This window comes from Myotis yumanensis, unplaced genomic scaffold (assembly GCF_028538775.1).
Source record: "Myotis yumanensis isolate MYYU_CA2020_CCGP unplaced genomic scaffold, mMyoYum1.0.hap1 SCAF_5, whole genome shotgun sequence".
In the NCBI taxonomy this organism is placed as follows: Eukaryota; Metazoa; Chordata; class Mammalia; order Chiroptera; family Vespertilionidae; genus Myotis; species Myotis yumanensis.
The window spans coordinates 50,907,069-50,923,267 of NW_027223756.1; positions in this window are offsets into that span (position 1 = coordinate 50,907,069).

A 16,199-nucleotide genomic window follows, 5' to 3' on the forward strand; every position below is an offset into this window, starting at 1 on the left:
TGGCTCTCTGGGCGAAATGAGAGGAAGGGAGAGAAAGTCTTGATGTGTAGCATTTGCCGATGTCCCTGGTTCCCCACCACAGCCAGTTTCAAGCTACCCACATGAAGAACGTTGCTGAACGCAGTTTGGAAGAGATGTGCACAGTTGGTCTCAGTAGACTCCAGCTCCCAATTGCATTGAAGTCCTGGAAAAGACTTGATAAGCTACTGCCTGGCTGAAGAGAGCCTCAGACTGGTGCCCAGACTTCTTGAAGGAGGAGAATGATGGCAGGGAAGGAAGGACAGAAATTTGGGTAGACAGGGATAACTGCCTGGGCCAGAGTTTAAATAGATTTTATCGTGGGAAAAATCACCCAGCTGTGGCTTATTCGTTTATTTATTGTGTGTAGGTGGAGAGGACATGCTATGTAACCATCCTCATCTATGAAATCTAGAAAATCTTCGGTAAATTCTCCTTTGCTCACTGATGCTTTGGATAAATTTTGTGGGTGAGGGATGGGAGGGTGTGACTTGCTGAGTCCCACTTCCAGATTGTGCAGGACTGTAACTGAGGCTGACTGTGGGGGTAGCAAACTTGCATGTTAAAAGTAATGTAAGAGGGTAAAAAGTAGAAGTCAGAGTGGATAGACATTTTCCAAACAAGAAGAAAAAGAGATTTTGCTGTTTGTTTTTTTCTTGATAGGGAGTTTCAGTTTATATGGCTGCCCATAGAGGATGGCAGAGGAAAGAGGAAGGAAGAGGCAGTGTAAAATGCATGGGGTTTCGTTGGATTTGGGGACTACGTGGCTAAGCCAACAATGTTACAACATCTTTAGCCAAGTTTCCTATGATCTCTGGGTGCAAAAATGGATCCAATTTTGATACAGCATGATATAGCCTCCTAACCACAATTGGCTCCTCAGTTTTAAGTATTTGAGAATCTCTTCCAGACAGAACTTCATCAATTATTTACATTTTCTGAATTCTTTGCCCAGATCTTTACCTGAGAAAGTGTCACAGTAGAGCCAAGTCGACTTGGTGAGATGTGACACGCACAGATATGACTTACTTATCATCATCTTCCATAAACTGGGAAAGTGGGAACAAAGACATTGAAGGGATTTGCCCACAAGCATGTCTTTTGTCCAAAGGTGAACCTGAAATTAGAACCATGTACTCAGACTTCTGACGCTGTGCTCTTCTTTCGAGACAATATTTATCTGGCTACACAGCAAACCCTTGGATGCACAGAGACCACCAGAAACAGGGAGAAGGGCTTTGCTTGGTTCTACTGTGCCCATTGCCTGAGAGACAGTTTCTGCATTGGTCCTCTTCTGAACAGAGGAGAGAAATACGCAGGAGGACTGGATGGGGCCATTCTCTGTGTGGTCCAGAGGCTTTCACTGCAGGAAGTGGGCCCTTCCGGCCACAGTTCTACCAGGAATCCCCCCTCCTCCTTATAGTAAAACCCTGTTTATAAATATACATTCGCCCATATGCAAACATATACATCCCTCAAATATCCAGAGCAGTTCTGCATCCACAGAGATAAATACAGAAAGAAGCATGACAGAGACAGATGGATATAGAAGTATTTTTAATTTTTTAAGAAAACATTTGCCTGCTTTGGGGAGAAACAGTCGGTTCAAAAAGAAAGGAAACCTGTACTTAGGCTAAACTTCCTCCGGATTAATTATTACTGTATTTGAAATCCAAGTGACTTGACCCATCATTAGTGGATAAGTGTAGGCCAGGGAATAAATATCCACGCTGTCCACAATAAGACAGGTATCCACACCAAGTTCAAAGGCCCGGGACTTGACCACACACACATCAGGCCATCTTTAGAGCTGTGATGATGACGAAAGGTTCGATGTATTCTGAAAGCCCAGGGAGGCCGCCAGCACGACCTCAGGCTAATTAGCAGAAACCACAGGTATAACCAGCTGCTGGGCCATTCACGTAACCAATCCTTGAGCCAGATGCCACTTTTGGAAAAACATACCTCAGTGCTCCTCATTGAAATTCCGTCTCTGGGCTTATAAAGAGTGTACTGTCTGAGCAACACAGGCAGGGCTTGGGGCAACTGGGGCCATTCTGGGAGATATAGTCAGAGGCTCAGCTCTGCCTCCCAAATGGCTGCTCATTGTAAACAGCCTGTTCAGTGCGCCTGGGAACCCGGCACAGGCCTAGCCGGGGGAGTTTGTAAGCACGCCTGGGAGTCCAGCCTCACTGCGTGCAGGCTGGTGCAGGAAAAGGATCAGACGGGTCTAAAATCTCATCTGAAGTAAATGAACGAAGAAGTGTTTTATCAATAAAATTTCATCTACACCTCACATGCGTATCACTTAAATGACAAAAGCACGGGAACACCTCCCATCTTCTTTAGAACGTACGTCTTTTTTTCTGTTAATAAACAGAGTACAGACCTCAAACACTTATGTACTTAATAAGTGTTATTTGAAGATGGTGGCATTTGTTGAATTGAATTCATGCACTTGGCTTACAAAGGGTTCTCTTTACTCCATCCTATTTAATGTGACTTCAAATCAACTACCAATCTTTCCCATGAAGGAAACATTTCATGATTTAAATAGATTTTTAAAAAAAACAATTTGGTACCATACCCTATGCATGTGGGCACTAAACGTCCTTAATATTTGCAAGGTCATATTTAATCTTAGCACACTGTCTTTTATTTTGAGCATTTTCTAGAGAAATATCTACTTTGGAGAGCAACGTTTGGCAACAAAACTAAGATTGGATCACGAAAGAGCAAATTATAATATCCCTTTGAAACTCAGGACGCACAAAAAAAGTGTAGAGCATATATAAATCAGTATAATATCTTTCCAGGGTCGGGAAAGAAGCTCATAAAAAAAACCAAAAGGTAAACAAAGGCAAAAAGGCCAGAAGGGCTAATAGTATAATTTCGTGGCTTGTAAAAGACTGGCGAGGGATAGTAGCATGTCCCACGTACTTTCTAGTTGCCAGGATATACCACCTATTCTTCTTTTTAAAAACTATATTTTTATTGATTTCAAAGAGAAAGGGAGGGGGAAAGAGAGATATAAACATTAATGATGAGAGAGAATCATTGATCAGCTGCCTGCTACAAGCCCCCTACTTGGGATCGAGCCCACAACCTGGTCATGTGCCCTGACCGGGAATCGAACCATGACCTCCTGGTTCATAGGTCAATGCTCAATCACAAAGCCACGCCTGCTGGGCACCACCTATTCTTCTATTCTCTTATATCCACATTGAGTTTTCTATTTATCCATATTCCTCATTCTCTATGTGATTTCCCAAATGCGTTCTTCTTTCTTTGAAAAAACATTGTCTTTTTGAGTTCTGATCCTTTGTAGGTGACCTGTTCTACCTCCCCCGCCCCCGCCCCAACTCCCTGCATGGAAGCTTATAAGATACTAGAGGTCCATTGCACAAAAATTTGTGCACTTGGGGGGGGGGGGGTCCCTCAGCCCGGCCTATGCCCTCTTGCAGTCTGGGACCCCTTGGACGATATCCACCTGCTGTCTTAGGCCCACTCCCTGGGGGATCGGGCCCAAGCTGGCAGTCAGACATCCCTCTGGCAGCCCGGCAGCCCTCTGGGGATGTCCACTTACCAGCAGGGAGCAGACCTAAGCTGCAGTCGGACATCCTTAGTGCTGCTGAGGAGGTGAGAGAGGCTCCCGCCACCACCGCTGTGCTGGCAGCCATCAGCCTGGCTTGTGGACGAGCAGAGCTCCCGCTGTGGGAGCACACTGACCACCAGGGGACAGCTCCTGCATTGAGCATCTGCCCCCTGGTGGTCAGTGTGTGTCATAGTGACCAGTCATTCCCAGTCGTTCTGCTGTTAGGGTAAATCTGCATATTACCCTTTTATAATATGGGATAGAGGCCTGGTGCACGGGTGGGGGCCGGCTGGTTTGCCCTGAAGGGTGTCCTGGATCAGGGTGGGGGTCCCGTTGGGGTGCCTGGCCAGCCTGGGTGAGGGGCTGAGAGCTGTTTGCAGCTGGTCACACCCCCTTCAGTGTTGGGGTCCCCCACTTGGGTGCCTGGCCAGTCTGGGTGAGGGGCTGAGGGCTGTTTTCAGGCTGGCCAAGCCCCTCCAGCGACAGAAGCTCCCAGCCTCTCCTTTTTTTCTTTTTCTTTTTTTTATTCTGGGATTTATCTACCTTCTATAATTGAAACTTTGTTGCTTTAAGTGGAGCTCAGAGCTGGCCAGGGCGGGCAGGAGGGAAGTCTCCTGCTTGCTCCAGCTCCGTGGCCACAGTCAGCTGAAAGCAGGTATCTGGGGTTTATTTATCTTCTATAATTGAAACTTTGTTGCTTTGAGTGGAGCTCAGAGCCGCGGCGGCAGCTTGGCTTCCTCCATCATTGGGGCAAGCAAGCCTCCTGCTTACTCCAGCTCCATGGTTGCTGGCCGCCATCTTGGTTGGGTTAATTTGCATATAGTCGCACTGATTGGCTGGTGAGCGTGGCTTAAGGTGTAGCAAAGGTACGGTCAATTTGCATGTTTGTCTTTTATTAGTGTAGATTACCTTTATCCCTGGTGTTCTAAACATACTTTGATGAAAATCTGTTTTTATCCACTTACTGAGTATGTCTGAATTGGCTATCCTATACTAATAAAAGATAAACATGCAAATTGACCGTACTTTCGCTATGCCTTACGCCATGTCCACCAGCCAATCAGAGCAACTATATGCAAATTAATCCAACCAAGATGGCTGCCGGCAGCCAAGAAACTGGAGCGAGCAGGAGGCTTGCTTGCTCCAGTGATGGAGGAAGCCAAGGTTCCCTGCCTGCAGCGGCCCGGCTCTGAGCTCCACTGTAAGCGACAAAGTTTCAATTATAGAAGGTAAACAAACCCTAGATACCTGCTTTCAGCCAGCTGTGGCCACGGAGCTGGAGCGAGCATGAGTGGGTTGCCACTGGCGATGGAGGAAGCCAAGTTTTCCACAGGCCTCCGCTAAAGGCAACAAAGTTTCAATTATAGAAGGTAAATAAATCCCAGAATTAAAAAAAAGAAAAAGAAAAAAAGGAGAGGCTGGGAGCTTACGTTGCCAAGGTGTTTGGCCAGCCTGAAAACAGCCCTCAGCCCCTCACCCAGACTGGCCAGGCACCCCAGTGGAGACACCCCACCCTAAAGGGGGTGTGGCCAGTCTGAAAACAGCCATCAGCCCCTCACCAGGGCTGGCCAAACCTCCATGGGGTGAGGGTCCCCACTGGGATGGACATCCTCCGAGGGGTCCCACACGGCAAGAGGGCATAGGCCGGGCTGAGGGAACCCGTGAGTGCACAGATTTTTGTGCACTGGGCCTCTAGTTGTAAATAATGCTGCAATGAACATCAGGGTGCACATATGTGTTTACTGATGCAGTAGCTGGACAGAAAATCAAGAAGGGGAAATCATCAAAGAAATACTTTAAGAAGATTTCTCAGAATTAAAAAGCATCAGGTTCCCAACTAAAAAGTATGAAAAAAATTATCCTACATCTTGATATACTGGGTTTTAATAGTGAGGAACAGGAAAGAAATGTTCAGATATGTAGGATTTTCTGCACCTTTTCTTAGGAAGCTACTGAATGAAGAAGTTATACATGAAACTACTGGGGCTCCCTGACAATGAGAGTGAATAGAAAGAAGGTAAGAAATCCAGGAATGGGATCAAACTTAACAGAAGGTGAAGATGATCCCCAGAATGACATGGATCCCTGTCTGAACAGGCTAACCCAGTGGTCGGCAAACTGAAGCTCTCGAGCCACATGCGGCTCTTTGGCCTCTTGAGTTTGGGTCTTCCACAAAATACCGACTTCTGAGCATGGGCCATGAAGTTTCAATCGCACTGTACGTGCACACCCGCACGTGGTATTTTGTGGAAGAGCCACACTCAAGGGGCCAAAGAACTGCATGTGGCTCGCGAGCTGCAGTTTGCCGACCACTGGGATAACCTATTCAAATTAGAACAGATCATGGTAGAATTATAATGTTTGAACATATTGAGAGGAGGTTTAGGAAACTGGGAAATAATCTGATAATAAATTAAGGATAAGTAAATTAAAAAACAAAGCAAATAAAAAAACCCCATGATATTTATTAACCCTGGGACAAAAAGTTTTTTCAAGGAAAAGAAGGAGAAGGGGAGAAGGAAGTGGCATAGTATAGACTATTGCTTAGCTTTGAAAATATTTACATGATCATGATAATGTACATACACAAAGTTGATCTAAATTAAAGCATAATTATATTTGAAGGATGGGAAGATATGAGCTTGTGGTGAAGAGAAAAACTGGCAAAAAATAAAATGCGAAACCCTCATTTTCCATGGTGGCAATACTTCAAATTGAAACTTCAAGAAATGGCCATCCAAGTATGCTATTTAACAAAGGAGTTGCCATTGGGGAATGGAAAATAAGGAAGCAAAGTGGGCAGAATTCTGTGCTTTGATTATGAAATGTAGAACAATAGTGTTATTTAAACCATGTGCGTGTATAAATTTAATAAAAATTAAAATCAAATTTTAAAGTCTGAAATCCAATGAATAAAATGATCATTCAAATTTGGTGTATCACCTGGGGCTTCAGTGAGAATGAAGTTGAGGTATTACCTGCCCCCTCAGTTCAGTCTGACTCTGGCATACCATCTCTACTCCTCAGCATATTGAGCCACCTTTGTTTTTTAGCTTAGCACTTACTGTGTGCCCGGTAGTTCATTATTATACTCAGGGAAGCCTCACACCAATTCTATGAGGTAAGATTTATTTTACCTTCAGTTTGTGGGTCAGGACACTGAGGAAGAGTTAGCTCTTATGGTCACACAGCTTGTTAGTAGAGTTGCTGACATTCATATTCATCAAATAGGCTCCAGAGTCCACGTCTCAGCAGAAGGGGTTAAGGATTCTACCTCCCACCAAGATTCCCAGAATGAAGGATCCTCCTAAATCAGGAAGCTACTGAGCAGTCAAAACCCCAAACATGCCCATTACGATGAATAAGCTGGGAGGAAATGGCTGCATTATCTTTAGTAAATCCTTGTCAAAGCTAATAATGTCAATCTGCACTGGAGAAAAATCTTATGTTTTCCTTAAATTTTCAAGTGAAATAAAACAAAGAGAAGCAGTAATCCCACCAGAAACCTACCTGCTTGTTCCTCAGGTAAGATAGTCATTTTAGAGACACTGACTTGCAAAACAAGCTGCCAATGATGTTTCAGAAAGGTTTGTTCTAATATATCTTGAATCTACTCTGAAGGAATTATCTGAGCAGTTACTCGATTGGACAAGAACTAGGACTTAACCTCAGGATAAATTCAAAATAAGTCTAATGACGGTACTTTCAAAAGCTTTTTCTCTTTTTTTTTTTCTTATTTTTTACTTTAGATGATTGAAAACAGGGAGAACATGGGAATCCAAATATTTGGAAAAATCATAATATATCTTTAAATTTCAGTGAAATTTCTCTTCCTTTTAGCCAAGTTTGTGTCGTTATTTGTAAATAATGCATAATCCAGAGATACAACTCAAAGTGCATTTTACTCTATTTTTTCTAAATTCATTTAATGACTCAAGTATATATATATTTTTACAAAATAAAATTATGCTGTACATATTGCACTGCAACTTGCCTTTTCTCTCTTATATATATAATCAACACCTTTTCGGATTGCAGTCTTGCTTTGTCTTTTATTACCTAGTATTCTATGGCATGGATATGCTATAATTCCATATCACATAATTCATTATTGACAAGCATTTAGGCTATTTCCAATTCTTTTTGACTATTACCAACAATGTCACAATGATCATTCTTGAACAAATGAATTTATAGATTCATATAAGATATGATCTAGAAGTGGTCTTTTAAAACACAAATTAGATCATATTTCTTGGCTTCCAATCTTCCAGTGTCTTCCCAGTGGCTCAGAATGAAACTCAAACTCCTTTCCATGGCTTTGCCAACCATCCAACACACCTTGTGCCACCTCCCTCTCCTTCACCAGCTCCAGCCTCACTGGCTTCCTCCCGCACCTGCCAAGCTCACCCTCCTGAGGGATTTTGCACTTCCTGTTTCTGCTGCCTGGGAACTGCTAAGGCCAGCTTCTTCTCAACATCAGCTCTCATGCAGAAAGGCCCCTCCTCGGGGGCCACCCATGTACACCATAACCTTCACCACTTCTGCCTTGTGCTGTTCTCATGAAGGGACATCACATTCCTAGGCCTTGCTGGGCTTAGCAAGGCTCATTCTCAGTGTCTGACTTATAAACCCCGGGGCCTGACCTTGGCTTTGATGAACCATGCCAGCCACGTGTGATACAATCAGTTCTGGTCCATTTCGAAAACAAGAGTCTTTCCCATGTCTCCAGATGGTACAATATTTTAGTTTCCTACCAAGATTCTTCCAAAGGCCCCACTAACATGTGTGAGTAGATTTTCTTCTGACCCAAGGAGGAGGATACCATTCCAGATTCAATTTGATTTAGAAAAATGTATTCTTTCTCCTACAAATGTAATCAAGATAGGCTTCCTAAATGAAAACTTGAGAAGAACACTATAAATATTTTACATCTCATAAGGTTAAGTACAAGGACTGAGGAAATGCCAGTATGTTACACCTTTTTGTCCTTCTAATTCTGATACACTAGTTGAAAGTCTATTTTCAAAAGCAACTTTGAAAGTCTAAAATTATTATATCAGAGTTGAAGAGAAAAAGCTTCATTAGACAGGACTAATACTGGATTTCTGATCAGTAGGAACAATGAACTGGCCAGTAGAGTTAACCGATGCACTGATGCTAAAAATGATAGATGCTGGTGATAAATATTAGATATAGACATTGAGATGTCTATATCTTTCCATTTGAGATAACCCAGAGGAAGGCATCTTTCTCTGCCTAGAATTCTGTGAATGAGGCTTTGGCAGAATCATTAACAATATTTGGCATTTACCAACTTACCTAATGCTCAGAGGGTAGAAGTAAATAACATTCAGGGGGTTGTAGGATAGTTCCAGACACCAGAGACATTTGTCAGGGCAGCTGAGTTGGGATGCTGGATTAGGAGAGCTATGCTTTCTTCATAGAGGCCAGTTAGTGTCTGGTATTTACTAGATTTAAAAGGCTCTTATAACGTTGAACATGAAGAAATTGGCTTCATAAAATCAAGATAGATTTGTTTTTGTAAACTGCTGATAACACCAGAAAAAAAAGTTAATAAGCCATAATTTTTTTTTTTTTTAGTATTACTTCTATCAAGGCATAGAGAGAGTATATTTGTGAATGGAAGGTGTGTGGCAAAACATATAAGGATGAGAAAACAATGCAGATTTCACTTTGAGATTTGGAGTTGTATGGTTCTATAATTGCTGACTTACCAGCACTAGTGGGATCAGAGCTACTTAACTCTTGGAGGCCAAGGGGGCGGGGTGGCCCCATTGACTATTTGCCATGGAGCAAGAAACGCTTTACAAGTTATCACCCAATCTGTTGAGAGGGAAAAAGAGTCTGATAGTCAAGTAGAAAAACAACAACACCATATATATATATATAAAGTGGAAAATATACCAATATTTCATGCTATAAATAGTTTAAAATTCTTAATGTAGTAAGAGCTCTCACGAATCAAAAAGGCAGATAACACAATAGAAAAAGGGACCAAGGAAGGACAAGGATAGGAAATTTACTAAGAAAAAGAAGAGTAAATCGCCAATAAATAAGTATAAAAACCATGCAACCCTAGTATATGAAAAATGATGAGGTATTATTTTTCTCCTCCCCCTTTTATATGAGCAAGTTTGGGAGTTCTTAATACTTAGAAGGTAATGCTAAGTTTTGTTGCCACTCTTGATTACAGTACCAGAAAGGAGTTTGACAGTTACAGCAAAAGTTGGAAAACTTTGCATTCATTTCTAACTATCTTGTGTCAGACACTATGCTAAGCACTGGGTTAAAAAAAAAGTAAAAGAAGACCCAGCCTCGGCTTCAGTCTGGGCCCAGCCCCGGCCCCATGCAACACAGACTTCATTTGGCTGCAGCAGCCCAAATGCTGTTACAAAGGGAAAGGTTGCTGCCCTGGTAATTCAGACTGATTTTTTTTTTTAATGGGTAAGAGCAAGCTGATTGGAGGTGGTGAAGGGCAGGGAAGGTTTTGACAAAGTTAATCACTAAAAGCTGCCAAGGCCCTTTATCGGAAGGAACGTAACTCAAATTACTACCTAACTCCCAGTGCAAGTGAGGGCAATAGAAACAAATTTCTTTTAGGGTGCTGGGAGGCTAGATCAAACATGATCCCCAAAGGAGCTTCTAACCATGGGGTCAGGGCACAAGCCACAGGCTAACATGGCATGTTTTTCAGACTCTCCTGTTAAGGGTGATATTTGCAAGATCCGAAGTAAATAGCATCTCTGCTCTCCCTGCTCCCTTATTCCAGTTGCTGTCCACATTCTACCCTTCAGTGTGCAATTTAGTGTGTGTTTTAAAAAGCAGATTTTTTTCAAGACTTTATTGTTAGCATTTAAGTCATTAGAATTGTGGCCAAAGCATAATTACGGGAATTGACAACATATTCCATTGTCCATCTACACAGCACACAACGGCAGATTCTAAACTTTAAGTTTATTTAACACAAATTTTCAGAAATTGTGTTTGAAGACTAATGCACAACCAGTTCTTTGTAGATTTATTATCCAATTTCAATAACTTTTTTTTTCTTCGTGCCTTCTTTCTTTTTCTATGTGGAGCTGATTTGAATACTATTGACTGTCATCTCGAGATGTGTGTGTGTTTCATGCACCCTGAGATGTTTTAAATAAAAGAATTATAAAGGGACTGCAAGTGTGTATAATTCTCTTAGAACGCAGCTCTGACAAAGGCTAAGAAAGATTAATGCTAGACGAAGGGAAAACACAAATATAACAAATTAGATGGGCTCTTGTAATTGGCAGGTAGTGGATTTTCCGTGGAGACAAAAGACTGTCCATTTTAGACACACTCTTTTTTCCTTGGGTCTAATTGCAAACTTGGTTCATTGTAAGAATCCCCATGGTTGGGGAGCACCTATCCAAGGTATTCTTTTAACTGTCAAAACAGAATTTCCATCAGTCCTTGTCTAAGGGAGCTATGACCTGGATGGAAAATGCCACGAAGTGTTAAAGCAAACCTTAGTTCCTAGACCGTCCCAGTATCTTCCCCTTTTCCTCCCACCGAGGAGTTGGTTCACTGTGGTCTTTTTGGAATATGCCATGAAGAACACTGACAATGTAGCGGATCGGTCATGGTATGAACAATTTTCATGGATGGAAATACAAAGGCCAGTGTTAAATGAGAGCCTTTATAGGGGCTTTGAACAGTAATAAGTTCTGATGAAAAGTCTCCCACCCCTGCAGCCCATCTGAATCCTTTTCAGGCACACACTGGCTGGCTGACAGGAGAAGCGGCAGCCCTCCGCGGGACAGGAGGGAAGAACAAAACCGGTGGCCTTGCACTCAAGCTGAGAGACAAAAATTCACCCAAATGTCACAAAACAGTCTTTGGACACGAACCAAATGAAAAATTCTTGTCATAGTTGGCCCAATGGCATGCCACCTAACATGGCCAAGTTGGCTGTTTGTGTTGTCTGTGTGTGCCTGAGGTTGAGCTGGAACAATAAACTGCTGGGTACTAGGATTTGTTTTATATTGTAACCCAAAGCAAATCGATAGAAGATTATATGACTTCTTGGAAACGGAGAGAAAACAGGGGAAAGGACTAAGTACTGATAAGGACTGGTGGCATTCAAATGAAGAGCAAACAAGTCATCGCCATAAGGGTTTCCAAGCGTCGCAGCCCCCCAAAGCCTGAACTCTGTCTGGAATGTGATAAGGTGGCCAGGCCTGTTGTGAAATACTTCTTTGGTGGGAGCTCCGAGCTGACAAGCCATATAAAGAAGTGTTGCAGATTAGAAGCTTATTTCTTGTCAACATATCAGGGGTGGTCCTTTCACAGCCTAACAATCGGAGGGACTCGGGGCCTCGACAGAAGCAGCAGCAGAAAGGGGGGCTGGCTTCTAAAAAGGAGGAAAACATGGGCATCACTAACCTAATCTGGCTCTTAACTCCCATGAACCACCGTCCGCTAGAGTGGCTGAGCAGGGGCCTTGAAGTGAGGCAAGGGAGTTAATAGAAGGGGCTGGAGCTTTGAAGTCAGACGGACCCAAGCTTGAATGTTTTCTTCATTTCCTAGGAACTGTAGGAAATGAAGAAATGATGAACCTGGGTAAATCTCTTAGCCTCCCTGGCTCTCAGCCTCCTCTCTGTTGAATAAATACAATAAAATCTGCCTCTCAGCCTCGTTTCAAGCTTTAAATGAGGTGATGCATGCCGCTCAGCGTTGCTGTAAGGATTAATGGGTCATCAAGGAGGCGGGTCAGCACAGCTCCTTCTTCACCCATTTTCCTGCAATAAGAACCTGGCAAAGTCAGTGAACTCTGCAACTTCTAATCGTGCCTGTGATGCAGAGCAATTTTGTCTTACTAGGTACCACTTTCCCACAATTTCTGACCTAAGTATTGACAAACTACTTTATTAGACATTATTGCCTTGTTATTATTTTTTAATTCCAACTGACCAGTGCTCCTCTGGGAAAGTCACAATGACTAAATCTCTACTTGTGCTTCACACCATGAATCAGTGCACACTGTCAAAGCACAACATGAAAGTCATATAGAGCGGAGTGTAACTAAGCACACTAGTTACAACCACCCTACGTGCCTGAAGCTGAGGGAATCGTTTCTTCATAGCAAGCGTAGTCATGAAGTCCCAAGTTCTTTCTAGTCAAGAAGTAGCAGTGAATGTCCCTCTAAATCATCCTTATACCATTGACACAGCAAGTTTTATTGGCTGTGTCCAGACTAAGAGGAGTTATAGCTTGTCTAGAAGTGATCAGTGGAGATCCAATAAAAGAAAGCAGAGAATTTACAACACTAACAGGAGACACTTCCTAGTCAAATCCCTGCATTTTACAGAAGGGACGGAGGCTCTCTGGAAGGTATGTGCCCTGCATGGTGACTGAGTGTCTGAAGCAGAACACCAACCCGTCTCTTTTCCAAGCCCCGGGCTCTTCTTGAGTGACTGTTTCGGGTCTCCTTAAACCGACTCTCCTGCTCTAACTATGAGCTGGAAAGAGGCTCAACATTTCCTGAAGTCCTGGAAATGTCACACAGTACAGTGCTTTCTGACATGGCTTTCACAGAGATGTTTAGTGACACTAGAAAAAAAAATGCATTTTGCAAAAGTGAAGCCGGCAGACGGTTATTGTGCAATAGCCATCCCGATGTTCAATCCCAGGAGGTATAAATAGGTACAGAGAAAGATCCACTCTTTTGAATGATCACCCAGCCCTCTTGAGGTTTCCACCATCACCAGCCATAAATATCACTTAGCTTTTCCATTCGTTGTGGTCTGGTCATATACCCCACCAGGAATGAGGAATTTCTCGTTTCTAAACCTGGCTCGGCCACCCACTTACTGTGTGGCCTTGGACAAGTCATTTAGCGACTTTCTCAATCTTAATCATAGAGTAAGAATTGTCTTATGAAGATGAGATTACACGACCTTTCTAAGGATTCCCACTTTCAAAGCTGATTATCTTAAAAAAATAAAAGTGGCACCATCATATCACATATATCAAAAGACTAGCTCTGTGGTCTTTCCATCAATCCAGCAAGAGTGGAGGGAAGAAAAGGACCAACACTTCAGCATATGGCAGCTGAAAAAGAAACTTGGTAATGAGCATTCTTACCAATTATGTTATTAAGAGCAAGGCTCCAATGAGGATTAAATGTCCATGGAAATTTACCACTTCTCCATCAAGCAGCTCTGGCATGAAGCTGCTCAAGGAAGTTTCAGAGACACAGCCTTAATTCTTAGGCTAGTTGGGAATGGTTTCTCTGTGATCTCATAATCCCTTGATTATATGGATGCCTTTCATTTATCACATTGTATTTGTTATTTCTTCATGTATCTGTGGCCCCCAGTAGATGTTAGCTCTCATAAGCAGGAGCCATGCCTTATTCATCTCTCTATACCCACTGCCTGGCACAAAATAGGTATTATATGGCTTCTTGAGCTATAGCATAATGGGGCAGTTGGTTGCATAGGGGAGAAGCTGCACAATTCTATTGGCATAGCCAGTGGAGAAATTCAATGTTTTTTCCAGTAGCATTTTATTTCTTTGACTTATAAAAGGATACTTATAAGAACTTGAACTTTTACAAACATATTTCAGCGTCTACTAGCTATCTTTATCTTAGATCCTTGACACAGTAGTCTAAGTATGGCTACATTCTATTGATTCTGGGTAATGCACACACACCCTCACTCACCTACATATGTACTCACAATACACTTATACCCACACTCCTATACACACATTCACAGTTATACACACAGTTACATACTCACACATTCATACACATTCACACATATTCTCTCTTACACACACACACACACACACACACACTTAAGCCAGAAGACATGCAAAAGAAAATAATATTGAGAATTCTTATAGAACTCCAGGTGTGTGGTAATCATGGAAAGACTAATGATTTACCCTCCTCAATGAGAACTAGAGTCCAGATCAAATGGCCCGTGTTGCTCCTTAGAAAATGCCATTCTCCTGTGCACTATCTTCTGCGAGCGTTGGAACTACTGGCTGTAGACATTTGGGCATAGATAACCGAAGCACCCTGAAGAATGCCAACACTCATTCACAACTGTTTATCATTCATATTTATCTTTGGTTGATAGACCAGTCCAAGATAATGTAGCAAATTTACTTTTCTGAAAAAAAAAATCCAAACTAAGTGAAACAAAAACTTAGGAAATAACTACAAGAGAGATACTGCTTCTTTTTCTTTGACAAATATTATTATTATTTGGACAATTTCAGGATATCTTTGGTTGTGGCCTCATGTGATATAATGCAAAATAACACTAGTTGATTACTAATTTTTTGCCCTCAATTATTTCCTCTATTAAAACAAAAAGAAAATTTACCCTAAGTCAATTATTCCTAAGTTAAATTGACAGAATCCAGGCAGACTGCGGGCCCTGGAGCCTATATCTTGGGTTAGTGTGCACAGCAGCCATGTGACCTTGGGCAAGTTACTAAACTTGTCTGGGCCTCATTTCTGTATTTTCCAGTGGAAATACCTCTCAGACAAAGAACCCACAGCTCACTCTGGCAGACTATAGAAGAGGAAACAAATTGGAGAACCCTGGTCTGTCACCATCCACAGGACAGAAACTAATCATTGTTACCAGCAAGACCGAGTAACAATAACCATCATGATCCCCTATCTACCACCACTGAAGCCTAGGGTGCTACTTATGACTGCCTGTCTACAACCCAGGGGGAGGACAGAGATTTTAGGATGGAGAAAACAAAGAAGGTGATGGGAGAAGGCAGGGTACCAGGATCTAAGGCTCCAGAAATGGGTAAGAATATTATCCACAGGATCCCCTCCTTTTGTGGGTCTCAGTCTTTAGGAATTTGTACTTTTTGAAATTCAAGAGAAAGTTCAAATGAACTACAATAATAATCTCTTTCCTCCTTTATTATAACTCCTTTAGGAAACTACCTTGACAGTTTAGGATAAAATGCAATTGCATATACCTAGGTAGTCTGCTGTGCTAGTCTTTGGGAGCCTGAACGGATAGAATAGCAGGAAATATGGTTGCTCCCCACTCTATCTGGGTACAGCCTGCGGAGTACATGACAACATGAAGTTCCAGGATGAACTGGAACCTCCAGCTCCACAGGGTTAAGAGAAAAGGTCTACAGGAGCATTTGGAAGGGGATGAGCAAGACCAAGAGTAAGATCAAACCTTCTTATTAGCCCTGCAGGTAATCTAGACCAAAGGAATAAGGCAAAGGGCCATCCATCAGATGATATGGAGGAGGGGAAGGGCATGGAGCATAAACAAAGGTAAAGACATAACACCACAAAAAGTGGTGCAAAGAGAGGTGACGGCCTGAAACCACAAAGGGGTCTTCTTGTGTAGCGTTACTAAGCCCAGTGTGCTAGCTACCCCATTGTTTAACTCCAGCCAGTACCTATGCAACGGCACAGGTGACCTGGGATCTGTCACCATGTGATCTGTCCAATGCAGAATTCAGTGCAGCACATAGGTTCCCCTTGGGTCCCTCCAATTTCACTTATTTTTATCTTTTCTGAGTTTAACAA